The sequence below is a fragment of the Panicum virgatum genome, chromosome 6K (genome assembly GCF_016808335.1).
Source record: "Panicum virgatum strain AP13 chromosome 6K, P.virgatum_v5, whole genome shotgun sequence".
NCBI classification, from domain to species: domain Eukaryota; kingdom Viridiplantae; phylum Streptophyta; class Magnoliopsida; order Poales; family Poaceae; genus Panicum; species Panicum virgatum.
The window spans coordinates 27,032,211-27,044,938 of record NC_053141.1 but is presented as its reverse complement, the minus strand read 5'-3'; positions in this window follow the sequence as shown (position 1 = coordinate 27,044,938).

The window sequence follows — 12,728 nt, the reverse complement described above, 5'->3', positions numbered from 1 at the left end:
TATCCACTCCGCATACCGACATGGCCTGATAAACCCTGCATCCAGCATCTTTTGCACCTCTTTTTAACCTCCTCTAGGACTTCAGCCTTCATCTGTCGTGCTGGTTGCTGAAATGGTCGAAATCCCTTCTTAAGCAGGAGCCGATGCTCGACAATATTTCTATCTAGACCGGGCATCTCAGTATAATCCCATGCAAAACAATCTCGGTACTCCTTCAACAGTGCTACCATTTGTTCACGTAAGATCGGGTCTAACTTTTTGCTGATAAATGTCGGTCGCGGCTTATCCCCGGGACCGATATCAACTTCCTCCAAATCGTCAGCAGACGTAAACCCGTACCCTAACTTGCCGCCGTCTGAAAGATCGACATCGACAGCAAACACGGGGAGATAACAAGAAAATTTTTCCGGCCAACCGCATGGGTTGGCCGTTCCCATATTGCCATTATTATTCAAAATTGAATGCTCAGCAAAGGCCATTGCTTGTACATAATGTAACAATTGAGACATCAAGTACATATTACTCATTTTTTGGGGCCGGTCGCTGGGACCGGCCTCTTTACCCTTGCTGGATTCTGTAGCTCACCGGGATGTGTCTACTCTGTGAGGCCAGTGGATAAGACCAGCCTCAATCCAATCACAGTCCTCCAGCGCGATCCCTGAGATCAGCTCTTGCCCTTCCGCATCCCAGGCATTCATGTCTGCAAGCGAAACCTCGCTGGAATCATCTGCACGGACCACCTCCACTTCATCGCCATCCCACTGGACCAAACATTGGTGCATCGTGGAAGGGACACAACAATTGGCGTGAATCTAATCCCTCCCAAGCAGCACTGTGTACGTACTCTTGCTGTTGACGATGAAGAATGAGGTTGGGACGGTCTTGCGGCCAATTGTCAACTCTACATTGAGGACGCCCTGCGCCTCTGACAGTTGACCGTTGAAATCATTGAGCATAACGTTGGTCTTCATGAGATCAGCAGTAGAACAACCCAATCGGCGCAGCACTGAGTACGGCATCAGGTTGACTGCGGCGCCAGTATCGACCAATATTCTGTTCACAGGTTTGCCATCTATGAAGCCCTTGAGATACAATCCCTTCAGGTGCTTGTAGCTTTTCTCCTTGGGCTTTTCGAAGATGATCGGCTGTGGGCCGAGATCCAGTTGCGCGACGGCCAATTCTTCCGGTTGGGGTGCCCGAAACTCGGATGGGAGCACGAATACCATGTTCACATCAGTTGATGGCTTCTCATCGACTCTTGGCTGCTTGGGGTGCCACTCCCTCCTTGGAGGACGCCTCTCCTCCCTTCGAGGTCACCTGACTTGCTCCGCGAGGTACTTTGCTTCCGCTTCTTCGAGATTGCGCAGGCGCTGCACTCTGCGCTTTTGTGATCGGCTGAGCCCGTCAGGACACCATCGTGGATGATGATACTTGTCTTCCTCTTCTGGCTCGAGATCATCCCCGGGTGGCCGCCTCACACGGTCACCGTGACGTGTCCTGGACCCTAAGCGCTGGAACACCGATGTCTCACCTTGCTGGCGTCCCCGAGGCCTGCACTCCAAGCAATCATCTATAGTAGGCAATCGGCTCATGCCGGAGTTCCAACAGTACCTGAAGAACGGGCAATGCCAGTGGTCGCATATAGCCTGGCGTCTCCCCAGCGTCCTCCTGTGCAGTGCTCATATTCCTCTTCTTCCGATTCATATCGGCGGCGCACTTTGTACTGATACTGGTACTTTTCCAGAAGCTGATTGGAAGCTGGGAGCTAATTGCGGATGTGACACACTTGTTCTTCAGTAACATGTTGCTGCTCCGACTCGTGTTCATCCTGGGGCTGTTTGCCAGAAACGGCCTCCTTCCTCTGCTCTACACGGCGGCGGGTTGGGTCCTGCCATGTTGATCTGAAATGCCAAATTCTGACCCTCAGCTCCAAGATCTGACAGCTCCACCACGTTAGCCTACGGGAACGGTTGACTGTCCACTTTCATCGTGTGTTGGGCTAGAATTGATCGGCCTTGCTCGATAGCCGATTGGATCTGCCGACGCAGCTCCTTGCAGACATTCGTGGCATGAGTGAACGAGTGGTGCCACTTGCAGTACAGCCTCCCCTGCAGCTCTTGTGCCGTTGGTAGCTTGTGATTCTCTAGGAGCTTCAACTGCTTTTCTTTGAGCAGTAGATCGAATATCTGCTCTGCCTTTGCCACATCAAAGTCAAAGCCCTTCACAAGTGTAACACCCGGTTTATAAAAGAGCATAAACCGAGCAATCATATACGTGCCAGGATCAAGTCACACGTATATACAACAGAATGAACAGTATATCATAGCACATATCACGTAAAAAGATATAATAAAGCGAATACGAATGTTATTTATTACAATAATGACAAAAATGTCTGATACAGCGGAAACGAAGTACAAAATACGATAAAGCTCTCCGAAGCTGAAGCAGGGCGCCACAGGGACGTCGACTGGGAGACGAAGCACCTAGAAGTCCTCGTAGTCCTGGTAGCGCTGGACGAACTCCCTCGTGTCGGCAGGAACTGAGCAGCAGTAGCGTAGCCAAGAGGAAAAAGTAGAGAAGAGGCAAGGGTGAGTACACAACTTGTACTCAACAAGTATAACACAAACTATGAGGCTCTAGGCTGGCTGACTCAACTGCATTAGCTTTTAAGTGTTGGCAAAATTTTATTAAAGCTATTTACTACGAGTTGATGAATTACCATTAACCCAGTTACATAGAAATTAATCAAGATTAAACATGTTACTACTGAGAACCAAACCAAAACCAAGCCACCAAGGTAAACCCCGAGAAGCACCTCCCTCGTCGGAAGGAGATAACTTCACTAATCAAAAGGAGGATCTGGGCCGCTCATAACCGTGAGCACGGCTAGTATACCAGTTTTACACTCTGCAGAGGTTGCACATCTTTACCCACAAGTTGTGAGCTACGCCAGTTGTTCATCACACTTCCTTAGGTGAGATGACTAGCGACTCACTACGAGGCCTTTACAAAGAATCTCGTTGGTAGGGAGTAACCGCAAGGTTGGATCGGCGACTATGGAGCAGGTCTAGTGGGCGTCAAGACACGAAGCACAGACGAGGCCACTCAGCACGAGGGCCATAGAAGCTTACCGCCCCTGCCCCGCAGGTAAGTTACTCCAAACCAAAAAGATCTAATTATTACGCCAAGTCTATCCCATTCTAGCCTTGTGGTAGCGCTGTTGTCCCAGGTTGTCGCTCTATGAACCGGTCCTTATGGAGAGTGGCCAACCACGCACTAAGCACCGTGCTGGCCCCCTAAACCATGTTTCTACAAAAACTATATTTTAACGAGATGTGAGCCACCCAAGCACGAAGCACAGAGGGCCACTCTCAGAATTAAGTTCAAGTAAACCATTAATCAAATTAATTAAAAAGGACCAGAGTGTGTTATAGCGCAGCAACCTAGCACAACTAACCAAAATGCAACCCAAAGGTATATTTAAAGGATATAAACTGGCTAGGAAATCCTTAAAGGCATACAGTATTAAAATGCAGTATGAAATTGTAATTAAAGTGATGGGTTGTTCATGTTATACTTGCCTTCCTCGTACTGCTCCTGCTGCTGCTCAAAGTGCTCGGAAGACGGGTGCTCCTGGTACTGGTACTGAGGCTCCTCAGATGGATCAACGTCTACTCACGAACACATGGCCAAAACAATGCACGAAAATAAGCATACAAACAAACATTAACAAAAACTAAGAAACAGTACATCAATACATAAAAACAGCACACAAAACTACTCTAGAACTATTCTACGCGTTACAACGATCGCGTGGACAAAAAGAACGCTAAAAACGGAGCTAAAACGCATAAACTAGGCCTAAAACAAGTTCTAGGGGCTTATTTATAAGAAAACTGAAGCTTCAGGGGCTTTTCTGCTAAAACCGAGGACTAAAACATAAATAAACATTAATTCTGGGGTCTAACTCACAAAAGGGCAGGGGCTGGACGGCGGGTTCTATTCTGAGAAAAGCCAGGGGGTTATCTGCTAAAAACTGGGCCCAACTGTAATTATTTTTGAAAGCGCCTGGACTGCGGGTTGATTTCAAAGAAAGGCGAGGGCTCTTTAGCAAAATTAACAGCCCGAAGCGGTATGCGTGGTTTCTGGCCGCTGGATCTAGATCTGAGGGCTTGGATCAGATCGGCGCGGGATCTAATCGTGGCCATCTATTTCGGATCGGGCGGCCAGGGCGGTTCGGGCGTTCGGGGCGCGGCGGCGCCGTCGCCGGAGCTCTGCTCCGCGGCGGATGGTCGCCGGCGCAAACCGAATCCGGTGTTCCCGGGCTCGATTCGGGTCGCGGTGTGGCTCTGGAGCACCGCTCCGGCATGGGTAGTGCACTAGGGTGCCTAGGGATGCGCTGCAAGGCTGGGGGCATGCCCACCGACGGTGAGGCGGCTCTGGGCGTGGCGGCATGCCGCCGGCGAGCCCCGTTCTGGCCTCGGAACGGGTTCACGGGCCTCTAACTTCTAGCGCATAACAATCGGGAAGATGCAGGGGTCCTCACCGAGGGTTCAAACCGGCGGGACGAGGCGTGGCAGCGCCGGAGACGATGGCGAGCGGCGGCGGACGGCGCTGCGCACAGGACCAAGACGTGGCGGGGCTTCTCCGGGCGCCTGGACTCCGCGGGTCGGCTCGTGGGGCACCTGCGAGGTTGGAAGGTGGGTCAGGGCGGGACAAGATCCTACGGCGGCGAGCAATTGCTCGGGAGTGGACTCACCGGCGGGGATGGCGTCGGATCGAAAAATCTCAGCGCGGCGTGGAGAAAACCTTGGAGTTGTGGTCCCAAGGAGGGTCGCGGGGCCTTGGCGAAGCTGCGGCGCGGCTAATGGCGGTCTGGGGTGCGGCGGGGCGGCGCGTGGCCACGGCGGCGCCGTGCTCTGCTCTCACGGAGCGGGGGGAGAGGCGGCTAGGGTTTGCGGGCGGCGAGGGCGAGTGGATGGGGTGCAGAGCTGCGGCCGGGGGGTGCTAAAATAGAGGCCGGCGGGGATCCTGGGAGGTCGCGCTCGATGGTAACCCCGCCGAGATTTGCGGGCGAAGGGCGCGGCCGTTGCGCGGCGAGCGCTGTGCGGGGGAGAAGAACCTGCCAGTGGGGCCGGCCTGGCAGCGGGTGAGGCGGGGAGCGCGTGCGGGCCGGCCAGTGCGGGGTCTGCGGGAGGCCGGTGCACCGGGCTGGGTCAGACGTGGGAGCTCCGGGTCGCGCGGGAGCGAGTGCTGGGCTTCGGCGCGTGGGGATCAGCTGGGCTGGCCATGGGCTGAACGGGGGCGGGAGCGGGCCAGTTGCGGGTTGGGCTGGGCCGAGTCGGTGAGCGGGAGAGAAGAGTGGGCCGGTGCTGAGCTGCTAGCTGGGTTTTGGGCTGGGTTTTGGGTTTTCTTTTTCCTACTCTTCTCCTTTTCTATTTCTAATTCAAACAAAGTTTGAATTCAAATTTGAATTTGAATTCAAACCACACTCAAATAAAATTATGCACCAGCATGAATGCAACAAAAATTTAAACCTATGATAAATTTTAATTAATTAAGGAACAAAAATTAGATTAAATGCCAACTAAACACAATAAACCTTAGAAAATTAAATAAAGCCAATTTAATTTATTAATAAATGCTGAAATTTAAATTAGGGTGTTACAGACCCTACCCCCTTAAAGAAATCTCGTCCCCGAGATTTAGCTGGGCTGGCTAGCAAAGAGATCTGGATATGTCTTCTTCAACTCATCTTCTCGCTCCCAAGTAGCCTCAGCTTCACTGTGATGACTCCACTGAACTCTGCACATCTTGATGCGCTTGTTCCGAGTAACCCTCTCTGATGTTTCCAGAATCTTCACCGGATGCTCAGTATAAGTCAGATCCTCTTGGACATCGACTCCATCCAGAGGTGCCTGCTCCTCGGGTACTCGCAGACATCTCTTCAGCTGAGATATATGGAAGACATCATGAACTCCTGAGAGGCTGAGAGGTAACTCCAGGCGATAAGCAACTTCGCATTTCCGCTCTAGCACCTTGAATGGCCCCACATAACGAGGTGCTAACTTCCCTTTGACATTAAATCTGCGGATTCCTCTCATCGGAGACACCTTCAGATACACATAATCACCGACACTGAAAGTCAGGTCTCTCCGTTTGCCATCCGCATAGCTCTTCTGTCTGCTCTGTGCAATCCTCAGATTTTCTCGCACAGCCTGAACCATCTGCTCTGCATCATCTATGATCTCAGGACCGAAGAGCTGCTTCTCACCGATCTGATCCCAATAGAGAGGAGTCCTGCACTTTCTGCCATACAATGCCTCGAAGGGAGACTTCTTCAGACTGGCCTGATAGCTGTTGTTATATGAAAACTCAGCATAAGACAAGCACTTATCCCAACTAGTACCGTACTGAATAGCACAAGCTCTCAGCATATCCTCCAACACTTGGTTGGTTCTCTCTGTCTGCCCATCTGTCTGAGGGTGATAAGCCGTACTGAAACGCAGCTTCGTATCCAACGAGTCATGGAGCTGCTCCCAGAACCGAGAAGTGAACTGAGACCCTCTGTCAGATATAATCTTCTTGGGCACACCATGCAAGCAGACAATCCGAGAGATGTACAACTCTGCAAGTCTAGCACCGGAGTAAGTAGTGTTCACTGGTATGAAGTGAGCAACCTTCGTCAGGCGATCCACTACTACCCAAATAGAGTTGTACCCTTTCTGAGTACGAGGCAATCCAACAATGAAGTCCATAGTGATTTCCTCCCATTTCCACTCTGGAATCTTCAAAGGCTGTAACAGACCTGCTGGCCTCTGATGCTCAGCCTTGACACGCTGACAGGTGTCACAAATAGCCACGTACTCTGCCACTGAACGCTTCATCCCATACCACCAGAAATGTTCCTTCAGATCATAATACATCTTCGTGCTGCCCGGGTGAATAGAGTAAGCTGTATCATGGGCCTCACTCAGAATCAACTTCCGGAGATCCTTCACATCTGGCACACAGATTCGGTTCTTGTACCACAAGGTACCCTGATCATCCTCTCTAAAATGAGGAGCCTTGCCCTTCTTGAGCAACTCACGGATCTCCTGCAGCTTCTCATCATCTTTCTGATGCTGCCTGATCTCTGACTCTAGAGTCGGTACTGCCTCAAAAGCTGCACTGGAGGTATGATGCAAGAAGCCCAGACTCAACTGCTCGAACTCCTCGCATAACTCTGGAGGCATCTGGAAAGCCACGGCCATGTTGACATAACTCCTTCTGCTCAGAGCATCTGCTACGACATTGGCCTTGCCCGGATGATAGTGAATCTCCAGATCATAGTCCTTGACCAACTCTAGCCATCTTCTCTGCCGCATGTTCAGCTCATTCTGCGTGAAAATGTACTTGAGGCTCTTGTGATCAGTGTAGATATCACACCGCTGCCCATACAAGTAATGCCTCCAAATCTTCAGAGCATGCACAACTGCGGCTAACTCGAGATCATGAGTAGGATAATTCAGCTCATGCCGACGTAACTGCCGTGAAGCATAAGCTATCACTCTGCCCTCCTGCATCAGAACACACCCAAGACCATCCTTCGAAGCATCACAATATACCGTGAACCTCTTCGTCTGGTCTGGCAGAGTCAGGACTGGCGCCGTAGTCAACCTTTTCTTCAGCTCATCAAAGGCCATCTGACGCTCATCAGTCCATACAAAAGCCACATTCTTCTCCAGCAAAGAAGTCAAAGGCTTCGCGATCTTGGAGAAATTCTCAATGAACCTCCGATAATATCTAGCTAAGCCCAAGAAAGACCTGACTTCCTTCACTGTCTGCGGTGTCTCCCACTCAAGCACATCCTTCACCTTGCTCGGATCAACAGCAATGCCTCCCTGAGAGATAACATGACCGAGGAATGACACCTCGTCAATCCAGAACTCGCACTTGCTGAACTTGGCATACAACTGATGCTCTCTCAATCTCTGCAACACGAGCCTCAGATGCTCTTCATGCTCTTCCTCTGTCTTGGAGAAGATCAGAATATCATCAATAAAGATCACCACGAAAACATCCAGATAATCCATGAAGACCATGTTCATCAGATGCATGAAGTAAGCCGGAGCATTAGTCAAGCCGAAGGACATGACCGTATACTCATATAGCCCGTACTTGCAGGTGAATGCCGTCTTCGGAATATCCCCAGGACGGATCCTCAGCTGAAAATAACCCGAACGAAGATCAATCTTCGAGAATATACGAGCACCTCGAAGCATATCGAAGAGATCCTCAATACGGGGCAGTGGATGCTTGTTCTTGATAGTAACGGCATTCAGCTCACGATAATCCACACACATCCTCTTCGAGCCATCCTTCTTATCTACCAGCAACAACGGAAAAGCCCAAGGAGAGAAGCTGCGACGGATATAGCCCTTGGCTAGCAACTCATCAATAGTCTTCTTTACTTCTTCATGCTCTATAGGCGCCATACGGTAGGGCCGCTTTGCAATAGGAGCTGTGCCAGGCAAGAGATCAATACAAAACTCAATGGCGCGTTCAGGCGGCATACCTGGCAGATCATCCGGAAAGACATCCGGGAATTCAGACACCACGCGAATACCGTCCGTGGGTCTAGCCTCCATCTGATGAAGAAATTCAGAAGGCTCTGAAGCACTGACTGTCACCTCTTGGCCATCAGATGCCGATAAGTGAACTGTCCGCTGAGCACAATCAATACGGACTCCCCATCTGGTAAGTGTCTCCATGCCCAAGATCACATCTATCCCCGAGGAGTCAATAACTATCAAGCCAGTGCGGAATTCTACCCCCTTTATGACAATACTAACTCTGGAGCATATAGAGCATGTACGAATCTGACCCCCAGGTGAGGTAACTACCATAGCTGTCCTCATACAAGAAACCGGTATACCATGCTGCTCGGCAAATGACTTGGAAATGAAAGAATGGGTGGCACCGGTATCGAAAAGCACTGTAGCGGGGTGAGAGTTGACCATGAACGTACCAATAACCACGTTAGGAGCCTCGGCCGCTGACTCGGCCAGTCACGTGGTTCACTCGAGCCTGTGCTGGCGCCCTGGGCTGAGCTGGGCGCCCCTGCTGTCCCGCCTGCGCCTTCCGGGGGCAAGTGTTGGCGTAGTGCCCCGGCTGGCCGCAGTGATAGCAGACGCGTGCAAGTGTCGAAGCCTGCTGTCCGGTAGGGGCTGCCGGACGTGGAGCCTGCGGTGCTGGCGGAGCTGGTGGAGCAGCACGAGCCGGAGGTGCCGGTAACCTCGGGCCCTGACCTGCCTGCTGCTGTCGAGGCGGGTACTGCTGCGGCCTCTGCTGGTACTACTGGGGAGGACGGTACTGAGGCTGCTGGTACTGCTGAGGCTGCTGGAGTCGAGGACGAGTGTTGCTGCCGGAAGCAACTGGGGACAACCTTCCTCTTCTTGTCCTCCATCTCCAGGTGCTTACGCTCAGTGTTGAGCGCACTGTCAACCAGATGGTTGAAGTCGTCGAAGCGGAGGTTGAGCAGCGCGTACTGGAGGTAGTCCTCAAGACCCTCCATGAAGTGCTCCTGCTTCTTGCGGTCATCCGCAACCTCGGCAGGGGCGTAGCGAGCCAGCTGAAGAAAGCGATCACGATACTCCGTGACCGACATAGTCCCCTGAATTCACAAAGACAGATAGATATCGGAAGATTAACTCAAGATTCATAAGGATAGAACAAGGGGCATTAGCTCAAAAGAAAACGCTGAATGATTATACTTTAGATTACCTGCTTCAGTGCAAGGAACTCCTTCTGCTTCATCTTCATAACGCCCGCGGGGACGTTGTGGCTACGGAAGCGCTCCCTGAACTGGAGCCAAGTGAGAGACTCGCGGTCATGGACCGGGTGAGACTCCCACCAGTCCAAGGCTGCCCCTCGCAGCTGTCCTGCTGCGTACAAGACGCGCTCACGGTCATCGCACTGGGCGATGTCCAGCTGACGCTCCACTGCACGGAGCCTGTCGTCGGCCTGAAGAGGGTCGGACGTGTGAGAGAACGTCGGCGGGTGACCCCTCAGGAACTCAGCACGCCTGTCGCGAGGCTGCGGCGGTGGAGGAGGCGGAGGCTGAGTGTGAGCGTGCTGAAGAGCCTGAACGGTGTTGTTCAGGGTAGCCATCATCTGCATCTGGAGCTGGAAGTACTGCTCCGGAGTCAAGGGCGGAGGCATCGGGATCCCAGTACCCTGGTTGTTCTGACCCTGCTGCTGGCCAGAACCGGAACCGGTGCTCCTGGTGTTCACCATCCGATTTGAACAAAAGATTTCACGAGTAAGGACATTGCAGGAATAAACTCAGATGGATATCATAACTCTTTGCGGAAAAAGACTCAGCCATGATAAAGTAGACAGGATAGAGTTGACTGTTTTACCCCCAACGATCTAACTCATTTTATTAATTAGTTAACTTTAACATCTGAGTGATTTTCTTTAAGCAAATTTAAACTACTAAGCTATGCAATCAGTCAAAAATCCAAATCAAGCATGTAGCATAATAACAAGCAGACAATTTTCACGACTTAGCCGAGTTTAACACACGACTCGACTAGCACCACGCGTCGCAGAACGTGCTATCGTTTTATTATTAAAGGGTCACCTAGCTAACTCATGGTGGTCAGATGACTGATTCAGGCCAAAATCTACGAAATCCATTCTTCAGAGAGAGAAATCAAGGCAAGACGGGTAAAAAGTCATAGAAGTCAAGGGGTATAATAGTAAAATAGTTTCAGCAGTCAAGGATTGGAGAGAAAGAGTCCTAAAACTCGACCAGTTCTATCTAGGCTTCGTCCTACAGTCGATATGGCTCTGATACCACTCTGTAACACCCGGTTTATAAAAGAGCATAAACCGAGCAATCATATACGTGCCAGGATCAAGTCACACGTATATACAACAGAATGAACAGTATATCATAGCACATATCACGTAAAAAGATATAATAAAGCGAATACGAATGTTATTTATTACAATAATGACAAAAATGTCTGATACAGCGGAAACGAAGTACAAAATACGATAAAGCTCTCCGAAGCTGAAGCAGGGCGCCACAGGGACGTCGACTGGGAGACGAAGCACCTAGAAGTCCTCGTAGTCCTGGTAGCGCTGGACGAACTCCCTCGTGTCGGCAGGAACTGAGCAGCAGTAGCGTAGCCAAGAGGAAAAAGTAGAGAAGAGGCAAGGGTGAGTACACAACTTGTACTCAACAAGTATAACACAAACTATGAGGCTCTAGGCTGGCTGACTCAACTGCATTAGCTTTTAAGTGTTGGCAAAATTTTATTAAAGCTATTTACTACGAGTTGATGAATTACCATTAACCCAGTTACATAGAAATTAATCAAGATTAAACATGTTACTACTGAGAACCAAACCAAAACCAAGCCACCAAGGTAAACCCCGAGAAGCACCTCCCTCGTCGGAAGGAGATAACTTCACTAATCAAAAGGAGGATCTGGGCCGCTCATAACCGTGAGCACGGCTAGTATACCAGTTTTACACTCTGCAGAGGTTGCACATCTTTACCCACAAGTTGTGAGCTACGCCAGTTGTTCATCACACTTCCTTAGGTGAGATGACTAGCGACTCACTACGAGGCCTTTACAAAGAATCTCGTTGGTAGGGAGTAACCGCAAGGTTGGATCGGCGACTATGGAGCAGGTCTAGTGGGCGTCAAGACACGAAGCACAGACGAGGCCACTCAGCACGAGGGCCATAGAAGCTTACCGCCCCTGCCCCGCAGGTAAGTTACTCCAAACCAAAAAGATCTAATTATTACGCCAAGTCTATCCCATTCTAGCCTTGTGGTAGCGCTGTTGTCCCAGGTTGTCGCTCTATGAACCGGTCCTTATGGAGAGTGGCCAACCACGCACTAAGCACCGTGCTGGCCCCCTAAACCATGTTTCTACAAAAACTATATTTTAACGAGACGTGAGCCACCCAAGCACGAAGCACAGAGGGCCACTCTCAGAATTAAGTTCAAGTAAACCATTAATCAAATTAATTAAAAAGGACCAGAGTGTGTTATAGCGCAGCAACCTAGCACAACTAACCAAAATGCAACCCAAAGGTATATTTAAAGGATATAAACTGGCTAGGAAATCCTTAAAGGCATACAGTATTAAAATGCAGTATGAAATTGTAATTAAAGTGATGGGTTGTTCATGTTATACTTGCCTTCCTCGTACTGCTCCTGCTGCTGCTCAAAGTGCTCGGAAGACGGGTGCTCCTGGTACTGGTACTGAGGCTCCTCAGATGGATCAACGTCTACTCACGAACACATGGCCAAAACAATGCACGAAAATAAGCATACAAACAAACATTAACAAAAACTAAGAAACAGTACATCAATACATAAAAACAGCGCACAAAACTACTCTAGAACTATTCTACGCGTTACAACGATCGCGTGGACAAAAGGAACGCTAAAAACGGAGCTAAAACGCATAAACTAGGCCTAAAACAAGTTCTAGGGGCTTATTTATAAGAAAACTGAAGCTTCAGGGGCTTTTCTGCTAAAACCGAGGACTAAAACGTAAATAAACATTAATTCTGGGGTCTAACTCACAAAAGGGCAGGGGCTGGACGGCGGGTTCTATTCTGAGAAAAGCCAGGGGGTTATCTGCTAAAAACTGGGCCCAACTGTAATTATTTTTGAAAGCGCCTGGACTGCGGGTTGATTTCAAAGAAAGGCGAGG